This window comes from Bubalus kerabau, chromosome 2, assembly GCF_029407905.1.
Source record: "Bubalus kerabau isolate K-KA32 ecotype Philippines breed swamp buffalo chromosome 2, PCC_UOA_SB_1v2, whole genome shotgun sequence".
Lineage (NCBI taxonomy): Eukaryota > Metazoa > Chordata > Mammalia > Artiodactyla > Bovidae > Bubalus > Bubalus kerabau.
The window spans coordinates 116,198,786-116,220,333 of NC_073625.1; the positions used below are offsets into that span (position 1 = coordinate 116,198,786).

Genomic DNA, 21,548 nt, shown 5'->3' on the forward strand with positions numbered 1-21,548 from the left:
TCAGAAATAATTAAGCATTTTATATAATAACCCAAACACATTCTTAGGGCTTAATAAATATCTTGCAAATCAATAAAATTATAATAATAAAAGCAGAACAAATAAACTATAACTCTTCAGAAAACAACCAAGTATATTAATCCAAAGTTGCGTTTAACACAATTTCATCAAGGGATTACAACAGCCTTTCTGATAATTCAGCATTTTCTAGCCCTTAGCCAGTCAGTAGCTTTGCTAAACTAGTCATCATCAACAACAACAACAAAAAACCTATTTAAAATAATTTATTTCTACTAACCTCTTAATTGCCTGCCTCAAAGTTTTGTTCCCAAGCATTTAAAAGAGCATATATGCCATTCCTCTCAATTACCTATAACTACTTTTAAATATGTATTTTCTATAGCTTTAGCTACAGAATGGGAAAGACTAGAGACCTCTTCAAGAAAATCAGAGATACCAAAGGAACATTTCATGCAAAGATGGGCTCGATAAAGGACAGAAATGGTATGGACCTAACAGAAGCAGAAGATATTAAGAAGAGATGGCAAGAATACACAGAAGAACTGTACAAAAAAGATCTTCACGACCCAGATAATCACGATGGTGTGATCACTCACCTAGGGCCAGACATCCTGGAATGTGAAGTCAAGTGGGCCTTAGAAAGCATCACTACGAACAAAGCTAGTGGAGGTGATGGAATTCCAGTTGAGCTATTCCAAATCCTGAAAGATGATGCTGTGAAAGTGCTGCACTCAATATGCCAGCAAATTTGGAAAACTCAGCAGTGGCCACAGGACTGGGAAAGGGCAGTTTTCATTCCAATCCCAAAGAAAGGCAATGTCAAAGAATGCTCAAACTACCACACAACTGCACTCATCTCATGCGCTAGTAAAGTAATGCTCAAAATTCTCCAAGCCAGGCTTCAGCAATATGTGAACCGTGAACTTCCTGATGTTCAAGCTGGTTTTAGAAAAGGCAGAGGAATCAGAGATCAAATTGCCAACATTCGCTGGATCATGGAAACAGCAAGAGAATTCCAGAAAAACATCTATTTCTGCTTTATTGACTATGCCAAAGCCTTTGACTGTGTGGATCACAATCAACTGTGGAAAATTCTGAAAGAGATGGGAATACCAGACCACCTGATCTGCCTCTTGAGAAATTTGTATGCAGGTCAGGAAGCAACAGTTAGAACTGGACATGGAACAACAGACTGGTTCCAAATAGGAAAAGGAGTACGTCAAGGCTGTATATTGTCACCCTGTTTATTTAACTTATATGCAGAGTATATCATGAGAAACGCTGGACTGGAAGAAGCACAAGCTGGAATCAAGATTACCGGGAGAAATATCAATAACCTCAGATATGCAGCTGACACCACCCTTATGGCAGAAAGTGAAGAGGAACTAAAAAGCCTGTTAATGAAGGTGAAAGTGGAGAGTGAAAAAGTTGGCTTAAAGCTCAACATTCAGAAAACGAAGATCATGGCATCCGGTCCCATCACTTCATGGGAAATAGATGGGGAAACACTGGAAAGAGTGTCAGACTTTATTTTGCTGGGCTCCAAAATCACTGCAGATGGTGACTGCAGCCATGAAATTCAAAGACGCTTACTCCTTGGAAGGAAACTTATGACCAACCTAGATAGCATATTCAAAAGCAGAGACATTACTTTGCCTACAAAGGTTCGTCTAGTCAAGGCTATGGTTTTTCCTGTGGTCATGTATGGATGTGAGAGTTGGACTGTGAAGAAGGCTGAGCGCCAAAGAATTGATGCTTTTGAACTGTGGTGTTGGAAAAGACTCTTGAGAGCCCCTTGGAATGCAAGGAGATCCAACCAGTCCATTCTGAAGGAGATGAGCCCTGGGATTTCTTTGAAAGGAATGATGCTAAAGCTGAAACTCCAGTACTTTGGCCACCTCATGAGAAGAGTTGACTCACTGGAAAAGACTCTGATGCTGGGAGGGATTGGGGGCAGGAGGAGAAGGGGACAACAGAGGATGAGATGGCTGGATGGCATCACTGACTCGATGGACCTAAGTCTGAGTGAACTCCGGGAGCTGGTGATGGACAGGGAGGCCTGGCGTGCTGCGATTCATGGGGTCGCAAAGAGTCGGACACGACTGAGCGACTGATCTGATCGGATCTGATCTGATCGCTTTAGCACCAAAAAGATAAAAGCCATGGAACTATATTATTGTAGTAGACAGTACCAAAAATATGTAAAGTAAAACAAAACTATATCTGCACTGCATTCCTATTCATCACTGTACATTCTTTACTAAATTCAACGTTTAGAATTTCTAACAGTTCACAGGAATAAAGTTGCATGGTAAACTCTATCTATATACAGTAAATAAAAAATCTTCAAATTATAAACTTTGGTATTACATTACAAGTCTTTTAAAGTTCATAGGATATATCAAGTCAACAATCAAGATATTACTTACGTCATCATATAATAATGGTAACATATACAGCTGAACAAATGTTTTTGAAATGCTAATATTCTGTTGAAAACATTTTCACAAAAAGTCTACTTACTTTCCTGCATCACGTTTTATTGAAAGCCCCAAATTAAAGCTGTCACACATGAAAAACTATAACTAGATATGTTAAAAGAGAAAGAAAGAAAAATAGTGAAGCAAGAAGGAAAGGGAAACATGTTTCACTTCTAAATACACACATTCCCCCAGATGTACAGAATAATATAACCTCAAAGTCTAAATCTATAAACAGAAATTTTGGAATGTCTTTCCTATCACAACCTTTCCTACCATGGAAACGCACAATTTTCCCTAACTCACAGACCACACAGTCTCTGTCTCTAGAAACCTAAATTATTTAGCACCATCTACCAATTTCACTTCTCCTTCCAAGTGTCTCTATCCCTCTTTCCCCTCTGCCACTCCTCTCCACTAAGAACTGGGAAAAGAATCTACCAGACTGGAAACTAAGACCCTGTAAATACAAAAAGAACGGTATAAAGTTACTTGGACAACCACCTAATGATCAGGTAAAGTGAAAGTCACTGAGTCATGTCCAAGTCTTTGTAATCCCGTGGACTATACAGTCCATGGAATTTCCAGGCCAGAATACTGGAGTGGGTAGCCGTTCCCTTCTCCAGGGGATCTTCCCAAATAGGAATCAAACTCAGGTCTCCTACATTGCAGGTGGATTCTTTACCAGCTGAGCCACAAGCGAACCCCAGTGAGCTGCTAAGATCTTCCTCTTTCCCTGCCCCACTTCCCCTACTTAAAGAGTGAGTGAATATTCCTGCTTAGCACTTCTTCTGATTTAAGACTCTGCTGGCTAATTATTCTGTGATTATAATCACTTGCACAGGTATAATCAAATTAAGACAAAACACATATTAAGAAATAAATGAAATTTCTTGCAAGGACCATTAGCTATACCCTTCCATAGTATTTCAATGCATTTACCAGCAGGTCATTAATTGGGACATTTCTGTCATTAACTGAATCAACATTTTTGATCACCTGATATGTATATGCAATACTACCTAAGATTTCTAAGACATGCATTAAAATACTGTGGTCTCTTCCCAAAGGAGTTCCTAATCTAGCTTGGAGAGTAAATAAACATACAACAGATAATGTTAGTGATGATAATGCAAAGTGTTAAGTGCTATAACTGAAGTCTAAGCAATTTATCACAGGAAAAATCAAAGCAGGGATCAATTAATTCTCCCTTTGTTATTTTTCCAAAAGAGAAGAAGTGATCTTTTAATGTTGGTTCCACACTTAAGAATACAATGAATAGTATATGCTTTGGACTTTGGTCAATAATGTTGCTACATCTCTGCAGATATTAACTCAATAAAAAAAAAAAACAAATCTATGATGTAGGTGCTAATATTTATTCACATTTTAAAGAAGAAAAAACTGACCAAAGGTTACAAAACTAGTAAGTGGCAGAACCAAAGCCTTCATAATGGTCTGTGGCTCAGGCGTAAAGAATTTCCCTGCAATGCAGAACACTCCGGTTTGATCCCTGGATCCAGAAGATCCCCTGGAGAAGGAAACAGTATTCTTGCCTTGGAAATCCCACGGACAGGGAAGCCTGGCGGGCTACAGTCCATAGGTCACAAAGAGTCAGTACACAACTGAGCAAGTAAACCACCACCACAACCAGGCCTCCAGAACCTACTGTGCTACCCCCTGCTGTTTCTCATCACCACCACCACCAAACCGTGATGGCTCTAAGAATCTGAGAGGAAAAATGCTTCAAGGCCTTTAGCATTTTTCATTGAATCACATTTGAAAGTATTCAGTCAAATTCTACTTTTACGTTAGTTCTTATTTTTATGATTTAATGATACTTTCTGAACAGTGTTAAAAAAAAATAGGAAAGGAAAAAACTTTGTTTCAGGCAAGAGATTTCTATGAATACGCTTAGAATTTTGACTCAGTAACAAAGTAGACAAACTTTGTTTAATTTACACTACCTGCTTTGAAAAATTCATTTATTAGAACTCAAGAGTGTACTTTTCATGACCAGATCTATCCTGAGGAGGAAAGGAAACCCTCCAAATTCAAACCTACTATCCCAGAAACTACCCTAACCAAGTCTTTCTAGAATGATTTTCTATTTCTACTTTCACCAAAAATTATGCCAAAATCTTAAAAATTTCACAATCAGTGTAGTCAATCCACATGGTTAAGAAAGAAAATCCTACACACACAATTACCTGGGAAGGGACTATTGTTTGTCTCCAATCTACAAATGATGAAACTGAATCAATTTACATTCCCACCAACAGTGCAAGAGGGTTCCCTTTTTTCCATATCCTCTCCAGCATGTATTGTTTGTATATTTTTGATGATGGTCATTCTGACTGGTGTGAAGTGATACCTCACTGTAGTTTTGATTTGCATTTCTCTAATAATGAGTGATGCTGAGCATCTTTTCATGTGTTTCTTGGCCATCTGTAAGTCTTCTTTGGAGAAGTTTGTGTTTAGGTTTTCTGCCCATTTTTTGATTGGGCTCTTTGTTTTTCTGGTATTGAGCTATATGAGCTGCTTATATACTTTGGAAATAAATCTTTTGTCAGTTGTTTCACTGATGGAAATGTAAAGTGATACAGTCACTATGGAGAACAGTATGGCGATTACTTTAAAACTCTGGAATAAAACTACCATATAACTCAGTTATCCCACTACTGGGCATACACCCTGAAAAGACCACAACTGAAAAAGATACATGTACCCCAATGTTCATAGCCGCCCTGTTTACAATAGCTAGGATATGGAAGCAACCTAAGCCCATTGACAGATGAATGGATAAAGAAGATGTGGTACATATATACAATGGAATATTAGTCATACAAAAGAAAAAATTTGAGTCAATTCTAGTGAGGTGGATGAACCCAAAAACTGTTATACAAAGTGAAGTAAGTAAGTTGGAAACAGACAAACAAATACCATATATTAACACATAAATCTGTAATCTAGAAAACAGTATTAATGAATCTATTTGCTAGGAAGGAATAGAAACACAGATTTGGAAAACAGACCTGTAGATACAGTGGGGGAAGAAAAGAGAGGGACAAATGGAGAAAGCAGAATTAACATATACACACTATCATGTGTAAAACAGATAGCTGGCGAGAAGTTGCTATATAATACAGGAAGCCCAGCTTGGCATTCTGTGATGACTTCGAGGGATGGAATGGGGAGAGGGGATGAGAGGCAGGCTCAAAAGGGAGGTAAGATATGTATAAATATGGCTGATTGGCAGCGTACAGCAGAAACCAACGCAACAATGAAAAGAAATTTTTCTCCAATTAAAAATATAAATTAAAAAAAAAAATCATGAAACCGAGGTTGAAGAGGTTAAATACCCATGGTTACACAGCACTTAACCATAATGGCAAAGAATTCAACCAGATCTCCTGCATCCAAATAAATGTTTACTTTAACATAGCACAAGAGGAGAGGTCATTTCCAATTAAAATATATTTAACGCTACTATTAACAATATTCTGGGAGTCAAAAAAAAAAAATAAACATCTTTGAAGTAAGGATAAGATCAGTGAAAACAAAATTTGAAATTAAAATGCTATCTGCAGTAATGATCATTGTTGTTGTTGTTCTGTCGCTAAGTCACGTCTGATTCTTTGCAACCCCACAGACTGCATCATGCCAGGATTCCCTGTCTTTCACTATCTCCAGAGTTTGTACGAACTCCTGTTCATTGCATCGATGATGACATCAAATCATTTCATCCTCTATCACCCCCTTCTCCTCTTGTCTGCATCAGGATATTTTCCAATGAGTCAGCTTTTTGCATCAGGTGGCCAATGCACTGGAGCTTCAGCATCATTCCTTCCAATGAATATTCAAGGTTGATTTCCTTAAGGATTGAGTGGTTTGATCTCCTTGCTATCCAAGGGACTTGTCTCAAGTCTTCTCCAGCATCCCAATTCGAAAGCATCAATTCTTCAACACTCAACTGTTTTTTATGGTCCAACTCTCACATCCATACAAAACGACTGGAAAAACCATAGCTTTGACTATACAGATCTTTGTTGGCAAAGAGATGGCTCTGCTTTTAATTCACTGTCTACATTTGTCACAGCTTTCAAGGAGCAAGCATCTTTTAATTTCATGGCTGCAGTCACCGTTAGCAGTGATTCTGCAGCCCAAGAATATAAAATCTGTCACTATTTCCACTTTTTCCCTCTTCTATTTGCCATGAAGTGATGGGATCGGATGCTATGATCTTCATTTTCAGAATGCTGAGTTTTAATACAGCTTTTTCACTCTCTTCTTTCACCCTCATCAAGAGGTGCTTTAGTTCCTCTTCACTTTCTGCCATTACAGTGGTATCTACAAATCTGTGGTTGTTGATTCTCCTGGCAATCTTGATTAGAGTTTGAGAGTCAGCCAGCCCGGCATTTTGCACGATGTATTCTGCACATAAGTTAAATAAGGAGGGTAACAGTACACAGCCATGATGAACTCCTTTCTCAACTATGAACCACTCCGTTTTTCCATGTCCAGTTCTAACCATTGCTTCTTGTCCTGCATATAGGTTTCCCAGGAGACAGGCAAGGTGGTCTGATACTTCAATCTCTTTAAGAATTTTCCACAGTTTGTTGTGACCCACAAATACAAAGGCTTTAGCATAGTCAATGAAGCAAAGTAGATGTTTTTCTCGAATTCCCTTGCCTTTTCTATGACGCAACAGATGTTGCCAATTTGATTTCTGGTTCCTCTGCCTTTTCTAAATCTAGCTTGTACATTTGGAAGTTCTCAGTTCACATACTGCTGAAATCTAGCTTGAAGGATTTTCAGCATTACTAGCTGAATAACACTGCTAGCATGTTAAAGGAGCTCAATTGTACAGTAGTTTGAACATTCTTTAGCACTGTCCTTCTTTGGGATTGGAATGAAAACTGACCTTTTCCTGAGGCCACTGCCAAGTTTTCCAAATTTGATGACATACTGAGTGCAGCACATTAACAGCATTATCTTTCAGGATTTTTAAATAGTTCAGCTAGAATTCCATCACCTCCGCTAGCTTTGTTTGCAGTAATCCTTCCTAAGGCCCACTTGACTTCACACTCCAGGATGTCTGGGTCTAGGTCAATGACTACATCATTGTGGTTTTCTGGGTCACTAAGACCTTTTTTGTATAGTTCCTCTGTGTATTCTTGCCACCTCTTCTTAATCCCTTCTGCTTCAATAATTGTTACCATGTAAAGAAACAAAAAATTAAGTTCATCTGATTTTTATAAAAATTATTCTACTCTAATAATTTAGGAGACCCAAGAAAAGATTACAGAAATACCCATTTGAAAATAAGTTCAGCTATTTAAAGTGTCAATTCTTTATTAATAAAAATGTTAAAATACTATTAAACCAAAAATAACAAGAGGGAACTAGAATTATTACTTCAAATATGAAATATAGTTAAATATTTTCATTTAAAAACATAAATAGTCCGTTAAAAAGCCAGTTCACCTGTTGATAATTTAATCTTATTCAATACTAGAATCAGTCATTTTTATCTCCTCTGTCTAGAACATACATCCAGAATTCCATTAGACACTAAACACAATGTAGAGGTGTGCTCACACATAAAAAGAAATGGTTTCTAATCTGATTAGAAATCTAAGCTTTGCTATTAAAGTCAATCAGAGAATACCTCAACAAGTGGCTGCAATGGAGCCCAATTATTTCTCTATAACTACAATAACAACACAATTGACAAAATATGTTCAGTTCAGTTCAGTTGCTCAGTCGTGTCCGATTCTTAGGGACCCCATGAACTGCAGTATGCCAGGCCTCCCTGTCCATCACCAACTCCCGGAGTTTACCCAAACTTATGTCCATTGAGTCGGTGATGCCATCCAGCCATCTTATCCTCTGTCGTCCCCTTCTCCTCCTGCCTTCAATCTTTCCCAGCATCAGGGTCTTTTCAAATGAGTCAGCTCTTGGCATCAGGTGGCCGAAATATTGCAGTTTCAGCCTCAACATCAGTCCTTCCAATCAACACCCAGGACTGATCTCCTTTAGGATGGACTGGGTGGATCTCCTTGCAGTCCAAGGGACTCTCAAGAGTCTTCTCCAACACCACAGTTCAAAAGCATGAATTCTTTGGCGCTCAGCTTTCTTTATAGTCCAACTCTCACATCCATACATGACCACTGGAAAAACCATAGCCTTGACTAGATGGACCTTTGTTGACAAAGTAATGTCTCTGCTTTTTAATATGCTGTCTAGGTTGGTCATAACTTTCCTTCCAAGGAGCAAACGTCTTTTAATTTCATGGCTGCAATTACCATCTGCAGTGATTTTGGAGCCCAAAAAAATAAAGTCAGCCACTGTTTCCATATGCTAGTGAGATTTTTTTAAAAAACAGTAATAGCTGGGAATTCCCTGGTAGTCCAGTAGTTAAGACTCCATGCTTCTCCTGCAGGTACCATGGGTTCAATATATGGTAGGGAACGAAAATTCCACATGCTGAGCAGGGTGGCCAAATGAATAAATAGCAGTAGTTGATTTAACAAGTTATTCATCCTTCAGAAACAATGGCTTCTTCTACTAACATAGAATGGACCAATTTATTTTGGGCCAATTTATTCTCAATTAGAAAACCATGGAATGTAAAAAGCACGACCTTTTATCTTATCTTTCCTTTTCAACTAATGAATTAGAAACAGATTAACCTGTCTGCATAATACAACATTTTCAGTATTGTTTTTAAAAATGTTTACTAATATTAAAAAACTAGTATGTATTACTGATGCTTTCGATCTGTGGTGCTGGCGAAGACTCCTCAGAGTCCCTTGGACAGCAAGGAGATCAAACCAGTCAATCCTAAAGGAAATCAACTCTGAATACTGGAAGGACTGTTGTTCAAACTGAAGATCCACTACTGTGGCCACTTGATGTGAAGAGCAGACTCACTGGAAAAGATCCTGATGCTGAGAAAGATTGAGAGCAGGAGAAGGGGAATGACAGAAGATGCAATGGTTGGATGGCATCACTAACTCAATAGACATGCATTTGAGCAAACTCAGGGAGATAGTGAAGTACAGGGAAGCCTGGCGTGAAGCAGTTCATGCGGTCACAAAGAGTCAGACACTACTTAGTGACTGAACAACAACAATCTAGTACTGAAATTATTAAATACTTTAAATACAAATAATCCTTTAAATAAACACATCTTTACCCAGAATTCACAGTTTCATTTTAATTAACTATATTACAAAGTTTGTTTATGTGATAAATGCCTAGTATAATTGCAAGCACATATTCTGGCACCCTCTTGAACTGATTATTACCCATGTTCCAAAAATTTCCTTAGGGTCCAATACTATGGTCTATAATTGAAGCAAACATTTATACTGTGCTCAAAAGTTCACAAAGTACATGGCCATAAACAATTATTTTCAAAGTTGAAATAACCTGCTGGGTGGAGATGATGCAAGTTCACAAAAAATAAGGAATTTGAACTTCCAGTCTAGATGGCACAGCTCTCTTTTTCCCTGCTCCTCCACATTAAGCACAAGTATAAACCATGGGAATAACAGAAAGAGACAACCAAAAGAAAACTATGAAAACTGGAAAGAAGGCAGCTAACCAGTTTCGGACTCTAGGACCAAAGAAACAAAAAAAGCATCATAGTGCTTTATGTCCCCACATCCAATAGAAGAAGGCAACCCAGACTGACATTTCCCAGCCACCAATTCAGCAACAGAAAGTAGACTAGATAAGCATAATCCTCCCCCAAACTAAACAGGAGTCTCTCTGCAATATCAAGCGAGGGAGGGCAACTGGAAGCTCAGCCAACAACAAAGACCGGACAGAGGAAGCAACTCTTCCTTCCCTGTATGATCTGAAACTCTTTTTCCACCTTGAGATGCGGAGGCAAGTGGTCTAAACTTAGGAACCCAGCCAGCACAAACAATTCAGTATGGGCCAAGACTCTCCTCTCTCACCCAGAGATAAGGGTCAGGGAAGAACTAGGTGTTCGGGGTGGGTACCAGGAGGACCGCACCACAATCCTCTCCCATCTGGAGACACCCAGAAACCTGATAAAAGGAAATGCCTTCTATTCTCTAAGGTAAAATCAGCAAGGACCAGTGGGTGTCCAGACAGCATCAGATAAACCAAGCCAACCACAAGGGCTCTGAAAATTAAACTGCCATTAAAACCAAAGCCTACAAAAGCAGGCGAAGACCAGTACACTAAATCTAAGTGGGATGACTGTGTGATAAAATAAAAAATATAAATAGGGCCCAGAGCCTTCTGACATAATACACAACTGAAAATGACAAAAGAAAATCCCAACATGAGTGAGAAAAGATAATCAATCAAGGCCAATACAGAGATGAGTTGGATGCTACACAATTATTTGAAAAAGATTTTAAAGCACCATTATAAAATGTGTCAGCAATCAATTCTAAATTCTCCTGAAACAAGTGAAAAAAAAAATGGAAAACCTCAGTAAAGAAACAAAAGTTATAAAAAAGAAGCAAAAAGAAATTACAGAACTAAAAATTACTATAACATAAAACTTTAAAGGTTGCTGGATTGGCTCAATACAATCACAGAGATAATAAAAAGAATCACTGAATTTGAGGACAGAAAAATAGAATTAACCCAATCTGAAAAACAGAGGAAAGGAAAGACTGAAAGAAAACTAACAGAGTCTTAAGGACCTGAGGCCAAATAACAAAAGATCCAACATTCTTATCATTGGAGTCCCAGAGAGGAGAGAAGGACTGTAAAAGTATATAAAGGAAAGATGGCTAATGATGTCTCAAATATGACACATACAAACTTACAGATTCAAAAAACAGAGCAAACCCAAAACAGGATAAACCCAAAGAAATTTACACCGGGACACATCATAATTAAAACTTCAAAAACTAAAAAGAAAGAAAAGCCTTTGAAGGCAGCCAGAAAAAAATAACTATTTCCTAGAACTGAACAACAACTGCAACAACACCAGACTTCTCATCTCAACCATCAGTTCAGCTCAGTTCAGTCGCTCAGTCATGTTCGACTCTCTGTGACCCCATGGACTGCAGGACACCAGGCCTCTCTGTCCATCACCAACTCCCGGAGGTTACTCAAACTCATGTCCATTGAGTCAGTGATCCCATTCAACTATCTTATCCTCTATCATCCCCTTCTCCTCCCACCTTCAATCTTTCCCAGCATCAGGGTCTTTTCAAAGTTCTTAGCATCAGGTGGCCAAAATATTGGATTTTCAGCTTCAGCATCAGTCCATCCAATGAATATTCACGACTGATCTCCTTTAGGATGGACTGGTTGGATCTCCTTGCAGTCCAAGGGACTCTCAAGCGTCTTCTCCAACACTACAGTTCAAAAGCATCAATTCTTCGGCGCTCAGCTTTCTTCACAGTCCAATTCTCACATCCATACATGACTACTGGAAAAACCACAGCTTTGACTAGACAGACCTTTGTTGGCAAAGTAATGTCTCTGCTTTTTAATATCCTGCCTAGGTTGGTCATAGCTTTTCTTCCAAGGAGCAAATGTCTTTTCATTTCATGGCTGCAATCACCATCCGCAGTGATTTTGAATCCCGCAAAAATAAAGTCGGTCACTGTTTCCACTGTTTCCCCATCTATTTGCCATGAAGTGATGGGACCAGATGCCATGATCGTTTTCTGAATGTTGAGTTTTAAGCCAACTTTTTCACTCTTCTCTTTCACTTTCATCAAGAGGCTCTTTAGTTATTCTTTGCTTTCTGCCATAAGGGTAGTGTTATCTGCATATCTGAGGTTATTGACATTTCTCCCGGCAATTTTGATTCCAGCTTGTACTTCATCCAGCCCAGCGTTTCTCATGATGTACTCTGCATATAAGTTAAAGAAGCAGGGTGACAATATACAGCCTTGACTAGAAAAAGTGGCAGAATATTTTTTGAATGCTTTAAAAAAAAAAAAAGAATTGCTAACCAAGAATTCTAGACCCAGTGAAACTACTCTTCAGGAATGTTGTAAATCTATTCAGGCTGCCACAACAAAACATGACAAAATGAGTGGCTCTATTATAAATATACAACAGAAATTTACTTCTCACAGTTCTGGGGCTGGAAATCCAAAGATTAGGGTGCCAACATGGTTAAGGTGAGGGCCCTCTTCCAGGTCACAGACTTCTCACTGTATTATTACATGGCAGAAAAGGAGCAAGTGAGGTCTCTTGGGGGCCTCTTTTGTAACAGCCCTAATCCCACTCATGGGCTCTCCCCCATGACCTAAAAATATCCCAAAGGACCTAATTCCCAATACTATCATGCTAAGGATTAGTATTTCAACATTTACATTTTAGAGAAATTCATTCAGACCACAGCAAGGAATAAATGGAAAAAATTTTAATGCATTTTCAAGAGAAGAAAAACTAAAAGAATATGTCACTAGCAACTCGATCCCTGGCTGAAGAAAATTTTCTGAACAAGAAAAATAGAAATATAGGTACACACAACACATTATCTTTTCCATCATTAATTTTCTGTTGTTCAGTCACCAAGTCACATCCTCTCTGCAACCCCATGAACTGCAGCACACAGAGCTTCCCTGTTCTTCAGTATCTCCCGGAGTTTGCTCAAACTCATGTCCACTGAGTCAGTGATGCCATCCAACCATCTCATCTTCTGTCACACATTTCTCCTCCCTCCCTCGATCTTCCCAGCATTAGGGGTTTTTCCATTGAGTCTGTTTTTTGCATTAGGAGGCCAAAATATTGGAGCTTCAGCTTCGGCATCATTCCTTGAATATTCCAATGAATATTCAGCACTGATTTCCTTTAGGATGGACTGGTTTGATCTCCTTACAGTCCAAGGGACTCTCAAGTCTTCTCCAACACCACAGTTCAAAAGCATCAATTCTCTGGGTCTCAGCTTTCTTTATGGTCCAACTCGCCATTCATACACTACAACTGGAAAAACCATACTTTGACTATACGGACCTATGTCAGCAAAGTGGTATCTCTGCTTTTTTAATACACTGTCTAGGTTGGTCATAGCTATTCTTTCAAGGAGCAAGCATCTTTCAATTTCATGGCTGCAGTCATCATCCACAGTGATTTTGGAGCCCAAGAAAAATGTTTCCACTTTTTCCCCATCTATTTGCCATGAAGTGATGGGACCGGATGCCATGATCTTCAATTTTTGAGGGTTGAATTTTAACCCATCTTTTTCTCTCTCCTCTTTCACCTTCATCAAAGGCTCTTTAGTTCTTCTTCACTTTCTGCCATTAAAGTAGTATCACCTGCATAGCTGAGGTTTTTTATATTTGTCCCAGCAATCTTGACTTCAGCTTCTGAGTCATCCACTCCAGCATTTCATATGATCTACTCTGCATACGATGGTGTGATCACTCACCTAGAGCCAGACATCCTGGAATGTGAAGTCAAGTGGGCCTTAGAAAGCATCACTACAAACAAAGCTAGTGGAGGTGATGGAATTCTGGTTGAGCTATTTCAAATCCTCAAAGATGATGCTGTCAAAGTGCTGCACTCAATATGCCAGCAAATTTGGAAAACTCAGCAGTGGCCACAAGACCGGAAAAGGTCAGTTTTCATTCCAATCCCAAAGAAAGGCAATGCCAAAGAACGCTCAAACTACGGCACAATTGCACTCATCTCACATGCTAGTAAAGTAATGCTCAAAATTCTCCAAGCCAGACTTCAGCAATTTGTGAACCATGAACTTCCTGATGTTCAAGCTGGTTTTAGAAAAGGCAGAGGAATCAGAGATCAAATTGCCAACATCCGCTGGATCGTCGAAAAAGAGAATTCCAGAAAAACATCTATTTCTGCTTTACTGACTATGCCAAAGCCTTTGACTGTGTGGATCACAATCAACTGTGGAAAATTCTGAAAGAGATGGGAATACCAGACCACCTGACCTGCCTCTTGAGAAACCTATATGCCGGTCAGGAAGCAACAGTTAGAACTGGACATGGAACAACAGACTGGTTCCAAATAGGAAAAGGAGTACGTCAAGGCTGTATATTGTCACCCTGCTTATTTAACTTCTATGCAGAGTACATCATGAGAAACGCTGGGCTGAAAGAAGTAAAAGCTGGAATCAAGATTGGCAGGAGAAATATCAATAACCTCAGATATGCAGATGACACCACCCTTATCGCAGAAAGTGAAGAGGAACTAAAAAGCCTCTTGATGAAAGTGAAAGAGAGTGAAACAGTTGGCTTAAAGCTTAACATTCAGAAAACTAAGATCATGGCATCCGGCCGCATCACTTCATGGGAAATAGATGGGGAAACAGTGGAAACAGTGTCAGACTTCATCTTTGGGGGCTCCAAAATCACTGTAGATGGTGACTGCAGCCATGAAATTAAAAGACACTTACTCCTTGGAAGAAAAGTTATGACCAACCTAGATAGCATATTCAAAAGCAGAGACATTACTTTGTCAACAAAGGTCCATCTGGTCAAGGCTATGGTTTTTCCAGTGGTCATGTATGGATGTGAGAGTTGGACTGTGAAGAAAGCTGAGCACTGACGAATTGATGCTTTTGAACTGTGGTGTTGGAGAAGACTCTTGAGAGTCCCTTGGACTGCAAGGAGATCCAACCAGTCCATTCTAAAGGAGATCAGTCCTGGGTATTCTTTGGAAGGAATGATGCTGAAGCTGAAACTCCAGTACTCTGGCCACCTCATGTGAAGAGTTGACTCACTGGAAAAGACTGTGATGCTGCGAGGGATTGGGGGCAGGAGGAGAAGGGGACGAAAGACAATGAGATGGCTGGATGGCATCACCGAATCGATTTATGTGAGTCTGCGTGAACTCCGGGAGTTGGTGATGGGACAGGGAAGCCTGGCGTGCTGTGATTCATGGGGTCGCAAAGAGTCGGACACGACTGAGCGACTGAACTGAACTAAACTCTGCATTTAAGTTAAATGAGCAAGGGGACAATATACTGCCTTGCTGTACTCCTTTCTCAATATTGAACCTGTTAGGTGTTCCACGTCCAGTTCTAACTGTTGCTTCTTGTCCTGCATACAGATTTCTCAGGAGACAGGTAAGGTGGTCTGATATTTCAATATTCCACAGTTTGTTGTAATCCACAGAATCAAAGATTGTAGCATAGTCAATAAGACAAAAGTAGATTTTGGGGGGATTTTCTTTTCTTTTTCTATGATCCAGCAGATGCTAGCAATTCGATCTCTGGTTCCTCTGCCTTTTCTAAATCCAGCTTGTACATCTGGAAGTTCTTGGCTTATGTACTATTGAAGCCTAGCTTGAAGGGTTTTGTGCATAATCTTGCTAGCATGTAAAATGAGTGCAATTGTATGGTAATTTGAACATTCTTTAGCACAGTCCTTCACAACTGGAATGTAAACTGATCTTTTCCAGTCCTCTGGCCACTGCTGAGTTTTCCAAATTTGCTGATATATTGAGTGCAACACTTTAAAGCATCATCTTTTAGGATCTGAAATAGTTCAGCTGGAATTTCATCATCTCCACTGTTTTATTTATAGTAATGCTTCTTAAGGCCCACTTGACTTCACACTCCAGGACTCAGGTGAGTGACCACACCATCATGGTTTTCTGGGTCATTAATAGCTTTTTGTACACTTCTTCTGTGTATTCTTGTCATCTTTTCTTACTCTCTTCTGTTTCTGTTAGGTCCTTGCTGTTTTTGTCCTTTATTATGCCTATCTTTTTGCATGAAATGTTTCCTTGGTATCTCCAATATTCTTAAAGAGATCTCTAGTCTTTTCCATTCTATTGTTTTCCTCTATTTCTCTGCATTGTTCACTTAAGAAGGCTTTCTTATCTCTCCTTGCTATTCTCTGGAACTCGGCATTCAGTTGGGTATATCTTTCCCTTTCTCCTTTACCTTTCATTTCTCTTCTTTTCTCAGCTATTTGTAAGGCCTCCTCGAACAACCACTTTGCCTTCTTGCATTTCTTCTTGCAGATGGTTTTGGTCACCACCTCCTTTACAATGTTAGAAACCTCCATCTATAGTTAGTTCTTCAGGTACTCTGTATACCAGATGTAGTCCCTTGAATCTATTTGTCACCTCCACTGCATGTATAATCATAAGGGATTTAATCTAGGTCATAACTGAATGGCCTAGTGGTTTTCCCTACTTTCTTCAATTTGAGCCTGAATTTTGCAATAAGAAGTTGATGATCTGAGCCACAGTCAGCTCCAGGTCTTATTTTTGCTGACTGTATAGAGCTCCTCCATCTTCAGCTGCATCGTAGTTTTCTAGATCATACTTAATGATGGAAACAAAATTTATACTGATACTTAATTACATTTAAAAGTCAAGATGGTAAAAAAAGGCAAATGAGAAGTGAAGTTTCCACATGACAACTGAAGCAGTAAAGTACTGATACCTGGAGACTGCTGTAAGTCATATATACACTAGTAATAACTACAACAGCCACTACAAAATCTATACCAAAACAGACTCAAAACTATAAATATTTTCCAAATTATGAGAAAGAATCTTAAGAAATGTTTTAGTAATCTGCAGGATAGAAAGAAAAGAGAAACAAAAAGCCAGAGAAAATTACAAAATAATAACAATAAAAAGGCAGATTTAAGTGTCAATATTTATCAGTAATTACCTTAAATGTTGATGGTCTAAACAGACAAATCAAGAAAGACTGGAAGAATATGTTTCTGAAATGGCCCACTATATACTACTAACAAGAAATTCAGTAACATATATTGAAAGTAAAAAGAATGGAAAAGCTAGGATGGTTCGTTTGTTTTTCATCAGAGAGGCTGTATTAATAACACAACCAACCAACAGGGTCAGCTTGATGTACACAGAATAGTCCACCCAACAACAGCAGAGTACGTATTTCTTTTCAAACATCCATGGAATATTCACAAAGACAGATTATATCCTGGGACATAAAACAAACCTCAACAAATCTAAAAGAATCAAAATAAAATAGGAGGTACATTATATAACAATAATAGACTCAAACTAGAAATCAGTAACAGGAAGAAAACAGGAAAATTTCTGAACACAAACGAATAAACACTTTTTAAAAGTCCATGGGGTTCCTCTAATTAAAAACAAATTAAAAAAGAAAAGTAAAGTGGAAAAACAAAGTCCATGGGTCAAAGACAAACACTCAAAGAAAAATTTTAAATATGTACATAAAATGAATGAAAATAAAAACATAACATTTCAAAATATGTGGGATGCAGCTACATCAGTAGTTAGGAGGAAATCTGTAGCAGTAAGTGCTTACAGTAGAAAAGAAGAAAGATTCAAATCAATACCTTAATTACTTACAAGAAACTTTAAAAAAAAAAAGCAAAATATAAATCCAAAGCAAGCAACAGAAAGCAAACAATGAAGAGCAGAAATTAACAAAATTCAAAATAGGAAAACAGAGAATATCATTGAAGCAAAAATTTTACATTCCTCTACCATCACTAACAAAAACAAAGAGACAAGACATAAACCCAATATTAAGATTGAAACAGGGATATCACTAAGACCTTGTAGAACTTTAAAAGATAATAAGGAAGATTTCCCTGGTGGCACAGTGGTTAAGCTTCCACATTGTATATGCAGGGGGCCAGGGTTCGATTCCTGGTCACAAAACTAGATCCCACATGCCACAACTAACAGTCCACATGCCACACCAAAAAGATCCCACATCCACAACAAAGATCAAAGATCCTGTGTGCCACAGCTAAGACCCAGCACAGTCAAATAAATAAATATTAAGTAATATCAATAACATGGGAATACTACAAAACAACTTTACACTTTTAAACTGGACACAGAAAAAAACTGAACTATGTCTCCAATTCACACAACTGAAACTAAACCAAAATGAAGCCAATAATCTAAATAATTCTATAACCAGTAAAGAAAAATTAACTGACAAAGCAGAAAAATAATTCAAAGGAGAAAGGATAGCCTTTTCAACAAACAATGCTGGAACAAGTGGGTAAAGAATCCACCTGTGATGCAGGAGATGCAAGTTCAACCCCTAGGTCAAGAAGATCCCCTGGAGGAGGGCATGACAACCCACTCGAGTATTCTTGCCTGGAGAATTCCATGGACAGAGGAGCCTGGCAGGCTGTGGTCCAGGGGGTCACAAAGAGTCAGATACAACTGAAGGGATTGAGCATGCATGCATGCACATGCCAAATAAAAGTCTAGGCCTAAACCTCACAACCACGTACAAAAATTATTTCAAAAAGGATGATGAACATAAACATAAAACGACAGAATTTTCAGAATAAAAATTAGGTCTTCAAGACCTAAAGAAAAGGTTCTTGGGCTTGGCACCAAAAGCATATTCTGTAAAAATAAATAAACCAAACTTCATCAAAATCAAAAACATGCTGCCCTATGAAACGATGCTCACCATTGCTAATTATTAGAGAAATGCAAATTAAAACTACAATGAAGTACCACGTCACACCAGTCAGAATGGCCATCATTAAAAACCATACAAATAAATGTTGGAAAAAAGGGATCCCTCTCACACTGTTGATGGGAATGTACATTGGTGCACCCATTACAAAAAACAGTATGGAGCTTCCTCAAAGAATTAAACACAGAGTCTCCATATGATCCACCAGTACCACTTCTGAGCATATATCCACATAAAATTATAATTTGAAAAGATTACATGCACCCTTATGTTCATAGCAGCACTACATACAACAGCCAAGACATCGAAGCAACTTAAATGTCCATCAACAGATGAATGGATAAAGAAGATGTGGTATAGATACACAATGGAATACTACTTGGCCATTAAAAAGAGTGAAACACCACCATCTGCAGTAACACGGATGAAAAATGAAAGTGAAAGTCACAAAGTTGTGTCTGACTCTTTGCCACCCCAAGGACTAAACAGCCCATGGAATTCTTCAGGCCAGAATACAGGAGTGGGTAACTATCCCTTCTCCAGTGGATCTTCCCAACCCAGGGATGGAACCCAGGTCTCCTGAATTGCTAGCGGATTCTTTAACAGCTGAGCTACCAGGGAAGCCCATAGTTATACAATGGAGTACTGCTCAGCCATAAAAAAGGAATGAACGAACAAGTTTAAAAATAAAATAAAATTAAAAAAAAAAGAATAAGAATGAAACAAAAAGGAATAAAATAAGAAACTCAGCCATAAAAAAAGAAAAAAAAAAAGGAATGAACTAACACCAACTGCAGTAACATGGATGAACCTAGAGATTATTATATTAAATCAGAAAGAGAAAGACAAATACCATATCACTTATACGTGGAATCTAAAATACAACACAAATGAACAGATCTACTTAACAGAAACAGACCCACTCAGAGACGCAGAAAAAAGACTTATGGGTGCCGAGAGGGGGTGAAGGTGGCAGAAACCAATACAACATTGTAAAGCAATTATCCAAAATAACTAAATTTTTTAAAATGCTGAGAACTGACTAAGTTTGACAATCTCTATAACAGTAATATATTAATACCAATGTCAAATTCCTAACTTCAATGTCTCACCATTGGGGGCAAGCTGGGTAAAGGATACACAGGACTCCACTATTTGCAACTTCCTGAGTTTATAATTATTTCAAATTAAAGTGTTTTTAAAAATTATGTGAGTTGAGAGACAGGGTGCAGAAGCAAAGATGAAATAAGACTGGCCATTAATTGCTAACTGTTGAGGCTAGTCTGGTATATAGCAGTTCATAAGAAAGCTGCATTTTTTATCTTTTTAAATTTTTCATAATAAACGGTTAACAAAAATATAAGATGCCATATATAAAAACATTAACAGTAGTGTATTCCAGTTAGTGATTTTATTCTTTTTGCTAAAAAGCATTTAAAATTTTTCTATAAAAAAATTTCTTTTATTTCTTAAATAAAACAATTTTTTTTAAATCTTTGCTCATATTGGTCTTCTGTCCTACTTGGTTTCCTCATTTTTAAAAAGCAGCACCACAGAAAACATTTTTTAACTTAAAAAGAACTCCGTATTTCTCCCTCCAACAATACAGCACTTAATTTGAAATACCCAATTTAAATATCTAATTTATATATCATTCAATTGCATTTCACCTCAAAGTTTCAGTATCTTTTTCTAAAATTAACTGAAAGAATCTTGCTAAAATAGATTTACAATCAGTAAAATAACTGACCATTATAGTAATCCTCATAAAACAGATGTCTAAATTCAAGACACCCTGAGACATTTTAACAATTCTAGCTGGGTTTGCATCCGCAATACTGCCAACGATATCCTAATTAACTCCAAATTGCTTTTAAATTGTATGTGGCCTTTTTTAATTTTTCAAATTTTTTTTTAAAAAGAAGATGCTGAAAAGTTTACAACGGTTAACAAAACCATGCTGAAGAATTCAACAACATGGGAAAATAAAAAAGTAACAATGATTTAGTGAATACTGAGATTCTCATGATGCAATTTTTAAATTTTTAATTATTTAAATTTATCAACCAAAAGTTACAAAATACCATTTCCCTCAGTAATAATTAAAATTAATTTTAATTAAGTAAATTAAAATTAAATTATAATAGAAATAACAAGACCTGAGCTCTCCATATCCGTAGAACCTTGGGTAAGGCACAATCTCTCTGAAACTATTTCCTTAGCCACATACTCAGAGTTATACTTTTTAACCTTTCCACTCCAAAATCCTATTAACTCATGCTCTAAAATATACTTCATAACCTCTGATCCATGATCATTCTAATGACAACTCTAAGAAAAGATTTATAACAGATCTGATACAGAGATATCAATTACATGACAATAAGTAGAATATCACCCACAATAATTAAATCAGGGCTTCTCAACATCAACACTACTGACACTGCACTGGATAATTCTTTGCTGTGGGGTTATCATGTGCATTGTAGGATGTTTAGTACCTACCCACTAGATACCAACAGAATCCCCCAGCATGACAACCAAAAATGTCTTCAGACATTGCCAAAACCATCTCTCATGGAGAACTGTATTAAGATTAAAAATTTCCAGGGTTCTTTGGAGATGAGAAGCAGGAAGAAGAGGGAATGTTTCTG

General features: G+C 37.9%; 1 protein-coding gene across 10 annotated transcripts in view; it reads right to left on the reverse strand.

Moving 5' to 3' along the window:
* ZNF148 (zinc finger protein 148) overlaps positions 1-21,548 on the reverse strand; it is a 147,837-nt gene that overhangs the window by 110,146 nt on the left and 16,143 nt on the right. The window contains exon 1 of one of the 10 annotated variants that reach the window (XM_055568480.1): positions 21,400-21,545. The exons of the other annotated variants lie outside the window; for them this stretch is intronic. The gene's annotated coding sequence lies outside the window, so the exon portion shown is untranslated. Of the gene's footprint in view, positions 1-21,399; positions 21,546-21,548 lie in introns of those variants that run through there. 10 annotated transcript variants of the gene reach the window in all.